Source organism: Siniperca chuatsi, linkage group LG22 (assembly GCF_020085105.1).
Source record: "Siniperca chuatsi isolate FFG_IHB_CAS linkage group LG22, ASM2008510v1, whole genome shotgun sequence".
Classification (NCBI taxonomy): Eukaryota; Metazoa; Chordata; class Actinopteri; order Centrarchiformes; family Sinipercidae; genus Siniperca; species Siniperca chuatsi.
Genome location: NC_058063.1, coordinates 4,703,848 through 4,725,252, shown reverse-complemented (window position 1 = coordinate 4,725,252; position 21,405 = coordinate 4,703,848). Strand labels below are relative to the sequence as shown.

Here is a 21,405-nt window from a genome sequence, read left to right as displayed (position 1 = left end):
TGGGACGTGGCGTCTTCAGCACAGGAACGAGGCAAGATGTCTTCCACAGAACAGGGACGCTTTGAAGACTCAGGATCAGGTTGAAGACATGGTGAAGGACTCCACATAGCTGGGGGGCACAGGCCTTTAGCACCCCAGGGAAAATGCCATCGGGGCATTCAGCCTTGTTTGAGTGGAGTTTCATCAGCTGTCCTCTCACCTGGTCAGCAGTCAGGCACACAGCAGAGGTTACAGGCGGGGGAGGGGGGAGTCGTCAGTCTGGAGAGGGGCGTTAGCCTGAGAGCCAGTTGAGGAGGGAGTAGGACTCTCCTAGGAAGATGGAGAAGGGGGGAGCAGTGGACTCAGAGGAGTCTGAGGGCAGACAGCAGTTGAGTTAGAGGGGGGATGAGCAGGAGCCGGTGTGTCTAATCTGACAGATTAATTTCATTGGCCCTGTCCAAGCTGCCTTCAACTCCTCTGCTGCCAGTCGGTCTGAAGCCAGTGATGCTCTTCATGCCGCTCCAGACCTCTCTCATGTTGTTCTGCTGGAGTTTCCACTCCAGCTTCCTCCAGTACTTCTCCTTGGCCTCCCTGATCCTCACCTTCAGGTCAGCCTGGATTGCCCTCACCTCCTCCCTATTACCATCGGTAAAGGCCCTCCTCTTGGCATTCAGGATGTCTTTGATGTCCTTTGTTACCCACGGTTTGTTATTTGAATAACAATGGACCGTCTTAGTTGGGACATTTCAGTCCACACAAAAGTTAATGAAGCCAGTGATGCACTCAGTAAGCCCGTCAATGTCCTCTCCATGAGGTTCACAGAGTGCATCCCAGTTTGTCACCTCAAAACATCCCTGAAGTGTCTCTGACCATCCTCCTCTGACCATCTCCTCAATGTCCTTGTGCTCACAGGCTGCCTTTTAACAGAGGCACATAGCAGGGTTTGTGGTGTTGTTGAAACACTGACATGGTTGAAGTCACCCGAGATTAATATGAGTGCACTTGGTGTTGAGTCTGGAGTTGTGCTATGGTGGTGTGAATGTAAACAGCCACAACAATGGCATGTGAGAATTCACGTGGCAGATAATATGGCTGGAGTCCCACAGCTAACAGTTCAATGTCCGGGCTACAGATACTCTGCTTGATAGTAACATGACCAGAGTTACACCATCTGTTGTTGACCAGAACAGCAAGCCTGCCGCCTTTCTGCTTACCGCTCTCGGTGTGATCCCTGTTGGCCCGAACAGTCTGAAAGCCGTCGATGGAAACGTTACGATCCAGGATATCCTGGTGTAGCCATGTCTCTGAGAAGCATATCAAACTACACTCACGGAACTCTGTCTGACTCCAGGCTAACGGCGTTAGCTCGTCCATTTTATTCACCAGTGATCTCACGTTGCCCATGATGAGAGAAGGCAGACACGGCTTAAATCTCTTGTTCTTATGTCTGGACCCCTCTCCCGTTCCTTGCCGCTTTGTTCCACCTCTGCATCCTCAGTGTGTCCGCCTCCAGATCTCAGTGGGGACATCGGTTGCCCTGGGCGCCATGCCGCTCGGCTTGTGTGTGATCAGCTGTCCCCTGGTTTAAACAATGTGGCCAAATAGCTGTTCTACAGCGGTGCCCTGACCGAGTAGCAGGAGAAGAAGTTTCATGGCAAAAAAAAATACCAAAACACTCTACTCTCATTTTCATAAAGAGCGTAGTTTAAATTACACTTATACAAAAGTTACTCAAGTTATAAAAAAAAAGGAAAGCTAAAAGTTGGAAAAAGTAAGACGAGGAGACGGAGCAACAACAACAGGCAGCATGCACGTTGGCGCATGCGCACACACAAGCATTAAAGCTGCTGCATTATGATATTACTATTGACAACAACATGTAAAACTGTTGAAAAAACCTTTAAGAATTTTGTCTGTTGTCACATCTAGCAGACGCAGTGCAACATCAGCATTCATTTGGAGTCGTGTCTCTGGCCAACTGACAAATGTAAGTCTAATATTTACTTTCCTTTAGTCCTGTCAACAACTCAAAAATATCTGGCTATACCTGCTTAATGCTCAACTTTCTTCACCAGGTAGGCTAGTTGCTAACTTTGTCCCACTAGCGATAGCCTTAGAGGGTGATGCCTATACAAAATTGAACTTTAGTTACGCACTGTAACTAAATGGAATGAACATAGGGTCAATAATATTGTAGCTGCGTATCACCATATCTGAATGTGTGAAAATATCAGAGTATCATATTGACTTATTTTGTCTTACTGAAACCTGGCTGGGTCATCAACAATATGTTAGCCTAAATGAATCCACTCCGCCCAGTCATATTAATACATACATTCCTCGAGGCACCGGCCAAAGAGATGAAGTTGCAGCCATCTTCGACTCAAGCCTATTAATTAACCCTAGACCTAAACTAAATTATAACTCATTTGAAAGCCTTGTTCTTAGTCTTTCACACCCAACCTGGAAAACACGACAATTCTATTTGTTATAGTGTACCGTGGTCCTTATTCTGAATTTTTATCTGAATTCTCAGAGTTTTTATCAAGTTTAGTCCTTAAAACAGATAAAGTAATTATGGTAGGTGATTTCAATATTCATGTGGACGTTGAAAATGATAGCCTTAGTACTGCATTTTTCTCATTATTAGATTTGATTGGCTTTTGTCAGAGTTTACATAAACCCACTTACTGATTTAACCACACCCTCGACCTTGTTCTGGTACATGGCATTGAAATTGAAGATTCAATAGTCTTTCCACAGAATCCTTCATTATTGGACAATTGTTTAATAACTTTTGAACTACTATTACTGGACTACACGCCATTAGGCAAAAACTCCTACTCTAGATGTCTATCTGATAGTGCTGTAGCTAAATTTAAGGAAGCGATCCCATCTGCATTTAATTCAATGCTATGTCTCAATATAACAGAGGACTCCTATGCTAATTTCAGCCACTCCCAAATTGACCATCTTGTTGATAGTGCTGCAGGCTCACTGCGAACGACACTCGATTCTATCGCCCCTTTTAAAAAGAAGATAATAAAACAAAGAAGGTTAGCACCATGGTATAACCCCCAAACCCACAAATTAAAGCAAACATTGTGAAAACTTGAAAGTAAATGGCGTTCTAACAGTTTGGAAAAATCTCGTTTAGCTTTGCAAGATAGTCTTAAAACATATAGGAAAGCTCTCCGTAATGGCAGAGCAGCTTACTACTCATCATTAATAGAGGAAAATAAAAACAACCCCAGGTTTCTTGTGAGCACTTTAGCCAGGCTGACAGAGAGTCACAGCTCTATTGAGCTATGTATTCCTCCTATAGCCCTCAGTAGTAATGACTTCATGAGTTTCTTTAATGATAAAATTTTAACTATTAGATAAAGAATTCATCACGCCCCATGCCCTCAACGGTACAGATTTATCATCAAACACAGGAACCTTGGAAACAGCTGTAAAACCTGATATATATTTAGACTGCTTTTCTCCTATCGTCCTTCTTCAGCTAACTTCAACGGTTCTTCATCTAAGCCATTAACCTGTCTCTTAGACCCCATCTTGTTAGATTTTAGTGCTGCCTCTCCTATCTATCAGATCGATCTCAGTTTGTACATGTTAACGGTGAGTCCTCCATGCACGGCAAAGTTAGTCAGAGTCAGAGTTCCACAAGATTCTGTGCTTGGATCAATTCTATTCACCTTATATATGCTACCTCTTGGCAATATTATTAGGAAACACTCCATAAACTTTCATTGTTCATCATGCGGATGATATCCAATTATATGTATCGATCAAGCCAGGTGAATCTAATCAGTTAGCTAAACTTAAATACAAACCTGGATGGCCTGCAATTTTCTGATGTTAAACTCTGACAAAACTGAAGTTATTGTACACCTCTGACACACATTATTAAGATATAGTCACTCAAGATGGCATTGCCCTGGCCTCCAGCAACACTGCAAGGAACCTCAGAGTTATCTTTGATCAGGATTTATCCTTTGACTCCCACATGAAACAAACTTCAAGGACTGCCTTCTTTCACCTACGTAACATTGCAAAAATCAGACACATCCTGTCACGAAAGGATGCCAAAAAACTAGTCCATGCATTTGTTACTTCTAGGCTGGATTATTGCAATTCCTTATTATCAGGCTGCCCAAATAAGTCCCTTAAGACTCTGGATCCATTTTCACACAGAAAATGGGTTTTGCACATTTATGGATTTTTGTCCAATTTGTACCGCAGCGATCTGTAGAAAAAATCCACAAATGTGTACCATAATACACAAATATATCCCTATCCACAAACATGTATTTTTTTATTTGTGTTTTGTAAAGTCATATCGACAAAAATACAGAGTGATTTACAAATATGTATAACTTACTGTGTAAAACGGGTTTTGAATATTTGTAGATTGCTTCCTGTCAATTTGTGGGCCATGTGACATTTGTGACTTCCCTCCTATTTATTTGTGTAATTTTCCCATTTTTTCACAATTGAGAATGACTTCCGGATGGGAGCCGAAACGTCTTGATTCTGAAAAAAGTGTCCAGATGACTACGACTGAAACCTTTTCTACGATAATTTAAAAGAAAGTACAAATAAAACAAAATATAACAGAGGACTAAACGAAAACCTAAGAGAAGGAAAAACAAACCTAAGATATGGAAATAAAAAGTAAACCTAAAAGAGGGGAAAACAAACCTAAGATAAGGAAATAAAATGTTGTAACTTAAACTAAAGTACAGAAAGAACAAAATGGTGAGAGGCTAAGTTGGGGATTAGAAGTGCCCCGCTTAGTAACAGGCAGATGTCCCAGTCCGGCTCTGTCTTTGCCAGGGGACAACTCCAAACGGGAGCCCCATTTTGGCACATCACTGGTATAGGCCCAGACAGGCCCCGCTGTAAGATGGATAGGAGGCCCAAGTAGGCCCTACATTGTTCCGCCTTAGCCTGACGAAGAGCAAACAGTCTCGAAACGTAGCTACAAAGGCTGGAACCATTAACAACAATTCCTCTGGATAATAGAGTCAATTTTGAAAACCCAGTCCTTAACGGGATGAGATGATGTGTCTGTCTCTTTCTGTGTGGGGACGAGAGAGCCCAATTTTTCAGGGGGAGACGGGCCCGCACTCCCGATTGGGAGTCAGTCCATGGACCGTGCACTTCCTGGTGCCACTCTGTGGTGCCATGGTTCAATTCCCTACCCTAACCCCCTAACCCTAACCTGGGTGACCATTTGATCCTCCTTACCTTTGGTTGAGTTTCTTTCTCTTCTCCCCTTCTTTCCAGTCAGGTTCCAGCGAGATCTGTTACCTAGAAGATTTAATAAATAAAAATAAAAATTTAATAAAAAACACATATTTTAACACGGGGTCGGCTTGTAGTTTTAAGCTTTTAAACTGAGTATTGGTCAGGACCTTAGGCAGACATTGCTGCAACAGGGCTATTCTGTTTTATCCTTTTGTTGTGTGTTTGTGTATTTTTTCTATTATGTACATTATGATTTCCTACATGCATGTTTTTTTTCTATTGAGGCACTTATTCATGTTAATATAATTAATATAATTTCTTGCATCTCCCTTTGATTTATCAGCACTTACCTTTTTAGACTATGTGGTCATTTGTTCGATTTCTTATTTTAGTCCCAGACACTGATTAATTTGTTGGTTCCCCTAATTTTTTCCTTTTGATTTTTAAATCTTTTATAAACCAAATAGTAGCACCTGTTGATTTTATGAACTTATAATACAAAGAAATACTAGTGCCAGTGCATTATAACTCCCTGCAGGGAGTTAACCCTTTCTTCACCTAACCTCGCCCGAGCCTAGTAATCAACTACTCTTCCTTCAACAAATATTGGAACTACTTTGGTTAGAATTGTTACTCATGAGACTATTGTTTTATTTTATTTTTCTTGCTTTTTAAGAAGTTTTAATACTCTTAATAATTTTAATATTTTATTAGGTTATGTTTTTTTAATTAATTTCCTACCTCCTTTCCTTTAGCAGCAACCTTGTGCCCCTCCCCCACAACACAAACAAACACACTTGAGGGTGGGTACTTTACAAGGATAATGCCACACCCTACCAGGGGCTTGTGCACCCCATTAGCCTATCAGCTGGAGACACTTAAGCTCACACCTGTGTGGGGTAAGGCTATAAGTTTGCTGCCTTTCCTTTGTCTCCCATCTTCTGATGAAGCCGTTTGGCGAAACGTTAAGACAACTCTTTCTTCTCAGTTTTTTCTTATAAACAGTATTTGTTTATTGTTAAATTCCATTTTAATCAGGAGGACTCAGTTTTTATTGTTTTTTTGCAGCACTTGTCTTTTTATTTGAGTAAAATAGGAAAACTTATCAGTGAACAATGGACTGGAAACCACCAACACAACAAAGCCCATGAGGAGCATCAGGCCTACTCAAGCCTGCTACAGCCTGCTACTATCACGACTGTGACCACACAAGTATCAGGCTCCTACAACTGCAAATGGTGAGCTGGTTTCCAACATAAGAGTGTGTGCACACAGAAGACTTCACAACGGCCTGGAGAAATATTCTCCAGAAATTCTACCAGGAATTTTAATGTCTATGACACTGCTCCACTCGCCAGCAAAGCCCATCCAAGCCCATCCCATCATTTTCATTTTTTTCCCCCTCCTTCCCTCTTTTTTTGTTTAAAAGTTTGTTTGGACACTGAAAGCTGTTTTAACACACCTTCTCTCAGTTGGTGGTTTAAAAAGGTGCAGTTCTGGTAACAGACCACCAGATGTCAGGACAAGTTTAGAAATCCCAGTGAGTCAAATCGCCTCCTTTTTTCTTTGATTATTTGGATTTTTTATGGCTTAAACAATTAACTGTTTATTTTTACCTTTTTACCTTATACTCTTAGATTTCTTATCATTCATAGGTTGTTTATATTTGTTTTTTTAATATTTTAAATTAATTTTTTATCTATTTTTAAATTTTAATTTTTAATTATTACATTTTGGTTTTTTTTCAATGTTTTACCCCATTTTAATCAAAACTTACCTGTTTAACATAGTTCTCTTTCCTCTGTAGTCTGTTAAAGAACCTACCTGCTTTTTTATGACACCATGACTCTGCCACTCCAGAACCGGTTTACGGTGTTGACCACACAGAACCTGGGTGAGTGGGAAAAGGGCCCCCCCCTCCTCCTCCGTGAGACCTACACAGGAAACCATAGTGACGCAACCAGTAGTAGATCAGACCAAAAATTATTTTAAATTACCGCAGGCTATCCATCACTCTGAGATCCTGGTTAACTGTGTTCGGGATGACTTTTTCCCAGTGGGGATGATGAGAAAAGTAAACAAACTGTTCTTATCATTAAACCTGCTTCACCTAATGGTGTCACTGAGGAGAGGGTCAAACTGAACACAGCACAATGGATGGATAACAATTTAGCAATTCTAAGGGACCATTACAATCAAGTCATTGCATCCATTCTTGACAGTCTGGGTCCATTTCAGGAGGAGGCTTTCAGTAGAGCCATCAAGTGGGCCAGGGCTAGATACAGACGTAAACTTACAACTTCCTCTATAGAAACTCTGAGGAATATGACCCTTCTGGGTAAGCCACCGCGTAGCCGCTTACCCAAGGAGTTGCCACCTGACGAGTTCCCAACTCTTCCACCTTCAGCTCTTTCTCAACAGACGGTTCAAAAACCCACAATAGAACAGCCAGAGAGCATAACAGTTGAGCCTCCTTTGCCTCAAGCTAAGCAGACTCCTGTAGCTCATCCCACATCTAGGGAGATTACAGTAGAACTCCATCACACTCCCTTAACAGTACACAATCTCTCTATCATTCCTTCACAAGACGAGGGAGGAGACAGTGAAAGCTCTCTTACCACAGCCTCTAAGAGGCCAGACACAGAGAGGCGTGAGTTACATTCCCATCAGATTTCACCCTCTCCTCCTTCTTCTACCTCATCCCCTAGGACTGTCAAGGCCCCTCCAAGTCCTGACCAAGACAGTAGTGACGGATATAGAGGGAAGCACACATCAGAGAGATTTTAGTGATACTACAAGGGTCCATTTCAGTAACGTGGCAGTGGAAATGTCTGACTCACTTTCTCCTTTACTCACCCAATCACCTCCTTCTGTTCCCACATCTTCCCATCAGGACCCTGGGATGACGGGTGACCGTTCAGAGGATTTCCAGACTTGTCCTAAGGTCAATAGCAAACCGAAACAGGTGACTTCTCAAACCAACGAACAAAAGGAACATGGTGGACATGTGATGATGGGGAACACTGCTAAAGCTATAACAGCTCAAAGCAGCAGCAACAAAAACAGCACCCCCCAATCTGAGTCCTCCACAAAACTTTCCAAAACACAGTCACCTTCAATGTCTAGCCTTGCCTCTGTCTGGGAACCTACAACCCATCAGAGAACAGAACAGAAGATCAGAAATTGAAAAACCTGTCCTAGTAATAGGAGACTCCAACCTGGCTCGTATTCCACCATTCACCAGTGATGAAGTTCAAATTGACAGCTTCCCTGGTGCACAGTTCCCTCACATTGACCAGGTACTAAAGAAACTCCAACCTGTTACTACTGTCAGCAAGGTCATCCTCTCCTTGGGTCTCAACAATTGTCTGAGATGCCAACAACCACTTACCATGTCTAAACAACTGAATGCTCTACTGAAGACAGCTGAGGAGACATTTCCCAATGCCTACCCATTATCAATTACTCAGACAGATTGGAAAGAGAACAGAAAGTTTTATTGCAAGGCCTGAATCGGCTAATAAGCAAAAAAAGTAATGCACTCCCTGAGATCAGTCCACTTAGATTTAAGAGATAGAGAGACCAGAGATACAGCAGAGGCTCTGAAAGAGTTTTGGCTCGACCAGTTAAACATGTAGAGGGGGAACAACGCTGTAATCACCAGCTTCATTTATCTAATATTACTAATCTTTGTTCTGGCTTTATCTTGACCCTTTAGAACAGGATATCTTGGAACGAGGACTTACCTTTATCCCGACACCGGGAATACCCGATTTGCTGCAACTCTGCAGCGACCTCCATGCTTACCATAGGAGACTCAAATTAATGAACCACTTTCAATATAATTATAATTACATCAGTGAGCCTTTTACTAACCCTTCTCATTGGGAACCTTGTCTGGACTCTTTACCAGAGTCATTGCAAGTATTAATAAATAAAGATGAAGCTCTGTTGTCTAACTTTAAACCCCTACAGTCGGGCAAGTTAAATATTAGCATTGCCCAAAAACAGGCTCTAAGGTCCTTGAGCAGTAGGAAAGACATAATTATCAAACCGGCAGACAAGGGAGGCCAAATAGTGCTCCAGGATAGGTTCAATTACCTGTGTGAGGCGTACAGACAACTGGGAGACACCACCTATTATGTCCCTCTGACCCAATTGTTGCAATCTGAAACCCAACATATGGTTAGGCAAATAATCTCTAAATTATATGATGATAAACAGATTTCCAGTAAACAGAAGCTTTACCTATTTGGGCCAGATTCTCCTCGCCCCTGCCTATTCTATTTGCTGCCCAAAATCCATAAAACTCCAGAGACTTAGACCGTCCCTTATAAAATACCTGTTGGCAGGCCCATTGTTAGTGATTGTGGTTCAGAATTGTATCGTATAGTGGACTATTATATCAATCCCATCTCACAACGGCATCCAAGCTATGTTAAAGATACTTATGAATTTATCAATAAGTTAAAGAACATGAAAGAGAAGTATTCCCCAGCCTATGCAGATATATACCTCGCAGAATGGGAAAGGACCGCCTTTCTCAAATGTAAAAACTTACCTCTGCTGTATCTCCGGTACCGTGACGATATTTTTGGTATCTGGACCAGTTCAGTCAAATCCTTTAAGGAATTCAAAAAATCAAATTGAAACACAATTTACAGTTTGAGAAAGTTGACTTTCTGGACACGATGGTCTTTTTCTGCAATTATAGGGAGCATACTAAAAGATTAGCCATCAAAGTCTATTTCAAAGACACTGATAGACATGCCCTTCTTCACAAAACTAGCTATCATCCCAAACATACTTTCAGAGGTCAAATAATATCACAACTGATCAGATTTCACCGTATTTATACCTACCCTCAGGATGTAGAGGACGCTACAAAGATCCTCTTTGCGGCACTCCATCCTAGAGGGTACACAAAACGGTTCCTTAGGGTGATTAAGGCAGAGGTCAGGAACATCTTCAGGGACAGGGGAGAGTACAGTGGAAGAAAAGGAGGAGGGGGTGGACCAACCCTCCCACTCATCCCATTGGTGGTCACATACTCCCAACACCTGAGTACCCTTAATTCCCAGATCAGAAACAATTTCCAACAGACACAGGAAACAGTGGAACCTCTTCAAAAGTACCGTTTGATCATAGCAAATAGAAGAAGTTTGAAAGACAATTTAGTTCACACTGCATTTAATAAGCCAATTAAACAATCTGATAAATATCTTCTTAAACCTTCCCCCTTCATAGTCAACGGGCATTCGGGCTGTGGAGCTCCGCTCCCCCAGAAATTAACACCAGAAGATTCCTATTTGGTTTAACTCATCCAGTGATAAACTGTACATTGGTGAAACAAGGAAAACCTTGAAAACACGTGTAACTCAACATATTTACCGTATTCGGGGAGGGAGAGCCACCACCTTACTTCATGGGCACTTTAAAATGTTTGGTTTGGAGCATCTCAGGTATAGAGGCCTGGAGGGCAGAGACGGCTGGTCCACCCTACAGTGCAAACGAGCAGAGAGGAAATGGATCACTCGACTGAAGACGTTAGATCCCAGTGGTTTAAGTGAAAAATTGATATGCTGTCTACCTAACCCGTTTCCTTTTCCCTAACCCTAACCTTTCCCCTTTTCCTTTTTCCTAACCCTAACCCCAAGTTTCCATCTTTTACTTACCTGTTTTCCTTTACCTACTTACCTTCCCATACTTATCTACCTGGGTGGCATTTGATCCTCCTTACCTTTGGTTGAGTTTCTTTCTCTTCTCCCCTTCTTTCCAGTCAGGTTCCAGCGAGATCTGTTACCTAGAAGATGTAAAAAAAATTTAATAAAAAACACGTTTTAATACGGGGTCGGCTTGTAGTTTTAAGCTTTTAAACTGAGTAATGGTCAGGACCTTAGGCAGACATTGCTGCAACAGGGCTATTCTGTTTTATCCTTTTGTTGTGTGTTTGTATTTTTTCTATTATGTACATTATGATTTACTACATGCATGTTTTTTTCTATTGAAGCACTTATTCATGTTAATATTATTAATATAATTTCTTGCATCTCCCTTTGATTGATCAGATTACTTTTTTTTCTTTCCAGCACTTACCGCCCTGCTGCAGTTCTGTTCAGTCTGTTTTTGTTTTGTTTTTTGTTTTGTTTGTTTTTTCTGACCCCGCTGCTCTCCTGAATTATACCTGAGTGCTTACTTTTTATGAATTATCAATGGTGGTGTCTCAAATCTCCCCGTTACAGGAGATTTAACTGAGCCCCTTGGCCTGTTAGACTATGTGGTCATTTGTTCCATTTCTTAGTTATTTTAGTCCCAGACACTGATTCATTTGTTGTTTCCCCTAATTTTTTCCTTTTGATTTTTAAATCTTTTATAAACCAAATAGTAGCACCTGTTGATTTTATGAACTTATAATACAAAGAAATACTAGTGCCAGTGCATTATAACTCCCTGCAGGGAGTTAACCCTTTCTTCTAACCTAACCCTAACCCTGAATCTAAATTTCACCATATCCAACCAAACCCTCCTTTCCACTGGCGCTGTAGGCGGAACACCTCCCTCTTCACCCACCTCACCTTCCTTTTACAATAATTTATACAAAAAGTCTTCATCCGCTCCTTGGCAACCTCCCACCACTCTATCACCCCAGGACACATTTGTCTGAGTCCCAGAAGGCCATTGAAAAACACTAGAAAATACTGTTTAAACAACTCTTCCTCAAGAATACTAATATTTAGGCGCCAGTAACCAGGCCCAAAACCTGGCACACAAGAGTGCACCTCAAACAGCAGTCCATCATGATCTGAAAAGAATACAGGGATCAGCCTGCCTGCCAACAGACTCAAAGATTTTGCTAAAAACACATAATCCAGACGTCTGACTATTCCCCGGGAGTTACGCTATGTGGGACCGTCTACCCGCGGCCTGACCTCCCTCCCCCCATCTACCAGGCCATGTATGGCCATAAGGTGGGAGATAAATTTTTCGCTGGTATCCCTCCCCTTACCTAATTCCACATTAAAGTCACCCCCTACAATTACCTGCCTATCTGTGGCAAGGTGCGGCTCCACTATCTCCACCATCTCTTGCCTTCCTGCTGGTGTTTGTGGCCCATACACCACAATAACCCTCAACTTGGCTGTCCCCCATGTGATATCCGCACCTATTATTCTCCCCTGGACAATAACAAAAACATTTTCCACCACGATCTCTTTAACTTCAAACAAAATCCCAACCTCTGTAGAGTGGACCCCCCCTACACTCCAAACTGAATCCCCTTTTGTCCATTCCCTTGAGAAGTTTCCAACATCAAACTTATTCCGCAGATGTACCTCCTGCAAAAAACAAATGGAAACAATGAATGGAGGAAACAAGGAATGCAGAGAGTCTACAAAATCAAAAATGACCTTCTTTTAACAGAGTCCCTCGTTCCTCTCACATTTAAAGAAAAAAAACATTCAAACAAACCATTGAAATTCCTCAAATTTAAATGTTTTGTTTCCAAAACTACGTTCCCCTCCCTATGGGGAGTAAAGATCCTCACTGTCCATCTGTTCTGCCCAGGAAAAGGGCTCTGGGTTCGGCGAGCTTGATGCCCTGTTGGGTCCATCATATGCATCTTCACTTGATGGGGATGTCAGCATAAGCAGGCCAGGGGAAAGATCAAAACCCAGCCCCAACCCTAAAGGGAGCAGGTCGCCCGAAACTCCTCTGGACTGACCCATCCCCCCCTCCACCTACCCCTTGCTCTGTGTGCCTCTCTTGCCTGGCCCTCTTTCCCCTCCCCCCTTGTCTTTTTGTTGTGTCCCCCCTCCTCTCTCTCTCCACTTTCAGTTGGGAGCCCTGCTCCGAACACCTGTGAGCCTCTCCGTGCCCCCTGCTTCACCTTAGGGGAAACTGGGCCATAAATAGGCATAGGAAAAAGCCCCTCCATGTTGTCCGAGGGGGCCTGGGCCTCCCTGTCCTCTGTGTCAGCCCAGTCTGCTCCCTGCACCGGAGAGCTGCCTCTTTTGTAATCTCAGAAAGTACAGCGCCCGACTCTTCCCGCGCTGGCCTCCTTGGGACATTCCCCGCAGGTTTGTGTCCCTTTCCTGGCTCCTTGACTCCCTCCAGCCCACCACTGGTTTTGGCTACTTCCGCAAAAGTTCTCCTGCGGCTAGGACAGCTCTCATATAGGTGGTCCAGTCCACCACATCCATGACAGGCCTTAGGTGCAGTGCAATCTTTGGCCTCACGGCCCCGCTGTGAGCAAAGACGATAGCTGGCTCCAGCACAGCTTGCCTCTGTGTGGCCAGACTGCCTACACCGCCTACAGAAAGGTGGTTGCAGGGAGTAGTATAGAAAACCACGATCCCCACCAAGGCTAAAAAAAGCAGGTGGGTGCTTCAGTCCACCAGGCCCTTCAGGGTCAAGGTTGAGCAGTACCTGGAACTGCCGCCTTCCAGTCCAAAACCCCATTGGATCCTTCACGTACCTAGCAGCTGACACAACCTCTCCATACTGCTCCAAAAATGCAGCTAACGCCAGGTCAGTCACAAAAGGGTTGAACATATGTACGGTGATGGTTCTGAAATTTGGTCGGTCTAGATTCAGAACCTGGTAACAGGACAGGGGCCTTACCCCAGGTTCTTTGCTGCAGACTTCAACCACTCTTCTGTAGAGATCCTCATCCCTCAGGGTGACGTCAAAAGCCTTTTCCTGCTGGTTCCACTGAATACAATAGACTTCTTCCACCTTCAGATGTAGCTGCCCGATAATGACACTCTTGCAAAAGTAAGCTCTTGATAGAACTTGTTCTGCATCTGAAACTGCCTGGAACCGCAGTCCCAACCTTTGGGACCATCTGCTGGTTATGGGCTTTTGCAGCCATGTCGTTTCTGTTGTTCGTGTATCCTTCTCTTTGTAGCTTTCCTTCCCTTCTTGCTCCACTTGATCTTAGCCAAAAGGCAGAGAAGTGATGAGCCCTAACGCTTCGCTTCCGGAGCCCACCTCCTGGAACGCTTCTCCCTTGCCCTGGTGCAGCCTTTTGTTGCTGCGCATAACAATGGATGCTTCTCAGCACCGCCTCCCAAGCGCCCCACGCCCCGATATCGCCTAGGGCAGCTCTGTTGCTTTTCACAGACGCGCGAGGCTTGGCCAAACGGCAAAGCCTGCCAAAAATAGGTGTAACTCGTGGCCGTTCCTCTCCACGGAAGTCTTTAGTAAAAGGCAAAAGACTTGTACGTTATGAAGAGAAACCCGAGTAAGTGCAGGCCTCGCCTCAAGAGCAGCCGGTGAGCCTAGCGGCCCCAGTCACTACCCTCGCGGTAAGCCTCACTCTGCTGATGGAGTCCCAAATACCAGGCCACGCCCATTCCCCCTAACCGCATTATCCCAGGCTCCATCCAATCGGATTGCGGAGAAATTAGGGCCTGGCTTTTAACGTCAGAAGTACTCAGGCTCTTGCAAGCCAAGCCCTCGGCGACGAGTGAGAGAAAGGGAGGGAAAATGCAGGGCACATTTAACAGGTATTGTATACTGGTCGCAATGGGGCAATAACCCCTGCCAGTTTGTCTGCCAATCCAAAGCACAAATCTCGCTGCATTTTCTGAGGCTTCGCCTGGCTGTCGATTCTGCGCTGCGTCGCGGCCGATACAGTGATTTGAGACTGGGGGCCCAATGAGGTTCCATGAGGAACATCTGGGAGTCCACAGAGGGTTTTCCCACCACTCCCAGCCCTAAGAACTGCCATCCACCCCGACTCGAGTCTTTTGGTCCAGCGTCGAGCGGAGCGTCGAACCTCTCTGTTCGCGTCCGTGTTTGGGTTTCCACAAGGCAGGAGAAGGGTGCACCGTTCCCGGCAGCGCTGCAGTACCGGGTCGATGCGTGGAGTGAGCGGAGCAAGCCCCGTTTTCAGCTCCTGGTGCTAAAAATCCATTTAATATGTCGTCCCCTTATAGAGGACATATCAGATATTAAACTGATAAGAACAGATTTTTTTTTTTTTTTTTTTTGGAAATATATTATTTCTTTGATTCTTAAAGAAACTTTATGGAAACTTTATTACACGTTATGGTACAAACATCACAACCAAGTCAACTTCATATTCAATAAGGATAGACTCCCATACTCAAACCCATTTAGTTCCTTATGAGATCTATTCCACCTTTTCCTTCACACTATGATATAATGCCGGATTACATCAGTATGTCTACATGTGAAAACATCACCAAACCCAATCACACAAACATTTGAACTTAAACAAAAAGATCAACAAATTTAGCTAAAAGAGGTAAGCTCCCTTGACATCTATACATGTCCATAAATAATTTTCCATCTGTCTTTTATTGAGTCAATTCCCCACTTATTAATCTCCCTTTGGAAACACCTCTGCATTGCCTCTTCAGTACTTCGTGCAGTGCCCCGCACTGACCACTTGGTCGCACCATTAATGACACTACATCTTACCTCCCATAACTTGGCCTTCACAATAGACACAAGTTCCAAGACTTTATTCACTTTCTTTCCCTCCAAATCAAAATCCATATACTGAACCCTTGTCCAAGTCAAATCCTTCAAAAAAACAAACTTTTGACCCAATTCCTTCCAAACTTCTTGTGCAAAAGGACACTCAAATAATACATGTTCTACAGTTTCTGTTCCCAAGCATCTCTCTCTTGGACAGAACTTATTTCTGGTCAGATTATGATTAAATAAGGTGTTCCTCACCGCCAATCTCTTGTGACGCACTGGCAATTAAAATCCTTGAATTTATTGTCTAACTGCTTATGTTGTGTTCTCTTCCACGTTTTGGTAGGAATATGAATTGTATTTCTAGGGTCAAATCTGGCAATCAATACCTTTTATACAACTTTTTGTGATTAAGGACTAAGCATCTGTCCCAACACTCCTTGTACTTCTTTGCCCACCTGATTATCCTGTTATAGTACCCCGGCATGACCTCTGCTTTGGGAAACCTATTATCCCATGGCACAGTTAAGGGTCTCAAATGACAAGCAAGCCAAAATTTCATTAAAGACTGACATTTATGCTGAGGAGGTGACATAATCATTGTACAAACATTTGAAAAAAATAACACATTCAACTTCAACCTGAAGTTGGGCATGTCTCTACCTCCTCTCTCAACTGGCTGATACATTGTTTCTCTTTTAATATGTTCATACCCTCCCCACATGAAATCAAACAAAGCTTTTTGTAGCTTAAAACAAATTGATGGCGGCATAGGAAAGACATATGCCATATGGAGTAATGTTGGCAATATGTCAGATTTTATAACTAAAACTTTACCACTGAAAGACAGCCTTCTTAATTTCCACATATTGAGTTTTGTTAACACTTTGCCTAATCTTATCTCCCAATTAGTTTCAACATCATCCCTATTACCAAAAGATATGCCCAATAAAATCAATGGTCCCGAACACACGGAGAGACCCAGAGTTGCGTCGATCCTATCCTTCCACTTTCCCACATATTTAATTTGTGATTTCCCTTTATTGATCTTAGACCCTGAGGCACTTGAAAACACTTCAATAACATTCATAGCTTCCTGTAAACAAAAATCATTTTCTAAATACAATACTGTGTCATCTGCAAACTGAGATAAGGTCAGAGTTTCACCACCTGGAAGCTGTATGCCTCTAATATGAGCATTTTTTCTAATTGCACATGCCAAAATTTCAATAAATACCACATACAATGGAGCTGATGCTGGGCACCCCTGCCTAACCCCTCTGGTCTGCTTAAACAATGTTGCCATTAACTATAACCATTAACCATTAACCATTGCCATTGACATTAACTCTGCTTCCTACCTCTGTATATAACATTTTTAACCAACTTCTGAATCTATTCCCAAGCCCAAATTTTTCCAATATCCTAAATAAAAATTCATGATTGACCCTGTCAAAAGCTTTCTCTTCGTCAAGGCTGAGAACAATAAGGGGAAGATTTCTTTCCCAGGAATAAGTTAATAAATCTCTATGCATTTGTAAATTCCATTGTATCTGTCTGCCTTGTACTGCACATGTTTGATCCGGACCTATGATAAAAGACAATGCGGAAACCAATCGGTTTGTTAGAATCTTACTAAAAATCTTGTAATCTGCACACAACATTGTTAAGGGCCTATAGTTAGAGATTATACGATCATCTCCTTTTTTGTGTAGAAGGGAGATCACCCCCTCTCTCATAGATCTCCCCGTAATCCCCAATGTGCAAATGAAAGTAAATAATTCCAACAACTGAGGCCCAATGTCATCCCAGAAAGTCAAGTGGAACTCTTTTGTAAGCCCATCTATTCCTGGCACTTTACCATTTTTCAATGACATAAGTGCTTTCAAGATTTCTTCCAGTTCTATGTCCCTTTCCAACTCTATTTTTAAATAGTCAGGAACGGCGCTGTCTATGTTATTTAACAATATTGTGCCTTTTATATGATCTACTGTTTCTGCGCTAAAAAACTTGGAATAATGGCAAGAAACAACTTCTACTAAACCAACCGGATCATCAGTTTCCTCTTCTATTTCATTTAGAAGGGAGTGTAATGGCAAGAACAAACGGACTCTCTGATATAATAATATACAGATATTATTATAATTGTTTGGCGTCAATACTTCATTTGTGTATGATTGTTTGGACTGTGAGATGAGAACAGTACACTGATAATGATGACATGGAACTACAAATTATCCTACTGACTGTTATGTCCAGACTTCAGGGACACTCTTCTCCCCGGGCTGAGGAGTCTGACCCTGAAGACTGGATAAATAACTGATGCTCTTTTTCCTCTGTACTCATTCAGAGCAGATTATACTGATGTATGTTTTTACTGCTGTGAGTCCGTCTGCAGACGCTTGAAGTAAACCTACAGAAAGACAAGTGATTGCCTTGAGTGTTTCTTTATTCCGAAGGAATTTCCACTACAATTTGGCGTTGTCGGCATTTTCACTCGTGTGAGGAGACTTGGGCGCTCGGAGCGGCAGGTTAACACCGTGTACGGCTAGAGTCTGGGACTCTGTACCTCAACCTCCCCGGCAAGGAAGGGTGGAGATGAGGGGGCCTGCTGCCCTGAGTGTCCGAGGCTCGCTCACCGCTGTGATCCAGTGAACCTAGTGGCTGTGGCAGCACTCTCTTTCTGGTGAGTTTATTCAAGGGGCCCGGGGTATACTGATTCTCGCTACCGTGAGGGGTGTGCGTGAGCAGGGCCAGCAGGGCAGGTCTGTGTGAATCATTGCAGTATTTGGCCAAACTTTTCACTGTCAGACAAAGTATTTCTTACAGACCGTTTCTTTTCTGCAATTCTTTTCTACACACACATTTGGTTCCCTCTTGGGTTATTTAAAGATTCGTAGTTTGGAACTCATCTTTAAAAAGAGGAGGAGTGAATGTGTGAAAGGGAAAATAAAAAGACAAAAAAAAACCAAACAAAACAAAACATAAAATAATTAAAAACTGAGTAAGTAAAAAGTGTGAATGCCAAACTGATGATCTGGGAAGACAATAAAACAGGCCGCTCTAAGAGGCATTGAAGGGTTAATATTACTTAATTTTTTTTTTGGGGTTGGTTCTCAAGAAAGTCTGTGAACTATCTAACTGTCTTTCCCCTAGCAGCCAGCTTCAAGGTCCTTTTTTCCTTTCCTCTTAATTGTGGCAGAAGCACTCCTAAGAATCCAGCCAAAATATTAAAAAGCACAAAGAGGCCATTTAAAACACCAAACGAAGTTATTATAGTTGGGGAATCCGGGTTAAAGAATAAATATGGGTTCTAACAATAGCAAAACTTCTGGGAATGAAAGATCAAAACTGCTATCACCTATGTTGAAATCCCTAATATAAACTACATGATTACCAATTATGGTAAACACAGCATTGACCAGCTGGACATCTGGGTAAAGGAATTTGGTTTTCCATCAACCGGCAGCTTCTCTCTCAGACAGATAGAGATATTAAAAGGCAAATTAGAAGAGAAAGAACAAGTCACTCAAAAGAAAAAAATAAATTTAAAGCAGACTGGAAGGCTTATGCTTGTTGGCAGCATGAAGCCCATATCAGGGATAAAAAAAATAAATAAGGCAGGGGCAGATCAGCCAAACACCTCTGTGTCTCAGTATGTCCCACAGTGTGCCAAGCTGGATCTGGACTCTCGGCCCCCATCAAAAGAAGTCAGCCTCAACAACGAGAAGCAGCAGCTACAACAGCAGCACCAGCAGAGGCACAGCCACCAACTGCGGCCTCAATATACCCGAACGAGGCAACAGGAGGACAAGGATCATTCATTCCCGCACCTCCAACACCCAAAGAGGCCTACAAATCACATTGGGTTGGCCCAAACACCCCCAATCGCCCTTCCAGCCCTTATCGCACTCGAAGCAACAAAGAATTCCGGGCCAGATGAAACTCCTGCACCTCCTTAAAAGCGATTGCACCGATGATGGAGGTGGCAGCAGGAGATGGGACCTCACAACTGATTTTCATTCCATGGACATATGCGTGACCTGGGAGTATGGTAACCTGGAGACCATAGAGAGACACGCTATCCATGCAGAACAATTCCTCAAAGATGAGCAAAGGAAGAAAAGTACGCAGCTGACGGACAGATTACACATGGCGCAGCTGAGGGCGTATGAGAATCAGAACAGAGGCCGAGACCAAGGCCGACGGGGACGTGGAGGAAGAGGAAGAGGACGAGGAAGGAATGACGCTTGTTTCAAATGTGGCAAAATGGGACATTGGGCAAAAGATTGCCCCAAGAGTCACGAGCAGGCTGACTGACTAGATGGGGTGTCGACGCCAGGTCAGGAAGGAGCTGGCTTGAACACTGAACTGGAGATGACAGAGCATTCTTCACATCAGTTACGTAAGAGCACCCACACTGACACGAAAGAGCATGTGAACACACAAGACACAGACAACTGCCTGCATGAGACACCGACACACACACAGACATTGATAAGTGAGGCTATCTCTTACCTTGAGCACACACAAGCCACTGATGACAAAGCCCCAGCAGAGATATACACTGAATATACACATGATGCATACAAACGCATGCCTGAACACACAATCAATGTTGCTGGAAAAGATATTGTTTTTCTTGTGGATTCTGGTGCGACTGATTCTGTCATCAGAGAGTCAGAATTTGCAGTCCTTCCAAAGATGAGTGGCAGATTTGTGAGGACAGTGGGAGTTTCAGGAACGCCCCTGGTGGAAAGGTATACCACACCATTGCCATGCAGTGAAGAAATTGAGAAACACTTTAAACATTCATTCTTGTTATCTAAACGATGCCCGATCAACATTATCTGAAGAGATATGATGATAAGATTAGGAATTATTCTGATTTCCACTCCCGAAGGCATCATTGTAGCCAGAATTTCTGACACTGCATCGCAATATGTGAAACACAGTAGCAGGGAGCTGATGTACTCTTATCAATGGAAACTGCCTCACACAGCTGCTGGCTCTGTAAATAACACTCTGATTGCTGAGGTCAGAGCTCTCTTTCCAGACAACTATACACGAATAGACATCAAGTTGCCACAAGAGTTACACTGCACATCACATGTACATCTTGGGGTTGATAAACATTTTGAGGACACATGGTTCAGGCAAGACAAAGAGAGAAACACACTAAAGCTGACCTGGTTGTACTGGAATGATAAAAGATGCACTGTCTCAGTAGCTTTCAATGATCCACTGTGTAAAGCTTTGTTTCAGGTCCCTAACACATATCCTCATGTCCCCTGGTCAAAGCAAAGCAGGATACATGGGAATGCTTGGGCCCTTGGACCAGGCGTTGTGAGGAAGCTGCTGGCTGGGTAAAGACATCAGACTCAGGGGTGGATTTTCACAACCAACTTCAGGTATTCGGAAAAGATTTTCAGCTATAGCAACAGGGGTAAGAAGCATTAAGCTCATTCCAGATTCAGAGTTTTTAATGGCCAGTTTGGTAACATCAGAGGATGAAATAAGTCATGACAGAAACATTTTTGTGAAAGACGTCTCAGAAATTCCTGAGTTAAATCAGGTACCATCATGCTTGTGGGCACAACACAAGTATGATGTAGGATTAATCAAAGATGCTGAGCCTGTAGTAATCACACCAAAATCTTCATACAGGCCATGTCAGAACCAGTCCTTTGAAGAAGGAAGCTGTTGATGGTATTAAACCGGTGT

General features: G+C 43.0%; 1 long non-coding RNA gene, 1 other non-coding gene and 1 pseudogene across 3 annotated transcripts; all 3 read right to left on the bottom strand.

The window, feature by feature from the left end:
* Nucleotides 1–1,437: 1,437 nt before the first annotated feature.
* LOC122870579 lies at nucleotides 1,438–12,979 on the bottom strand. 2 transcript variants are annotated; one of them, XR_006376623.1, is made up of 8 exons: nucleotides 12,700–12,979; nucleotides 10,973–12,566; nucleotides 10,624–10,731; nucleotides 10,095–10,143; nucleotides 9,794–9,854; nucleotides 7,057–7,166; nucleotides 5,233–5,295; nucleotides 1,438–1,602 (listed from the first exon to the last, which is right to left on the bottom strand). It is a non-coding gene; the product is annotated as an uncharacterized LOC122870579 (long non-coding RNA). The 2 variants fall into 2 exon arrangements; XR_006376622.1 differs by lacking the exon at nucleotides 12,700–12,979 and having other exon boundaries at nucleotides 10,973–12,664.
* A 1,383-nt stretch (nucleotides 12,980–14,362) lies between these two features.
* LOC122870817 lies at nucleotides 14,363–14,477 on the bottom strand. The gene has a single exon (XR_006376701.1). It is a non-coding gene; the product is annotated as a U5 spliceosomal RNA (small nuclear RNA).
* A 574-nt stretch (nucleotides 14,478–15,051) lies between these two features.
* On the bottom strand, nucleotides 15,052–15,232 carry LOC122870808 (annotated as a pseudogene).
* Between the last annotated feature and the right edge of the window lie 6,173 nt (nucleotides 15,233–21,405).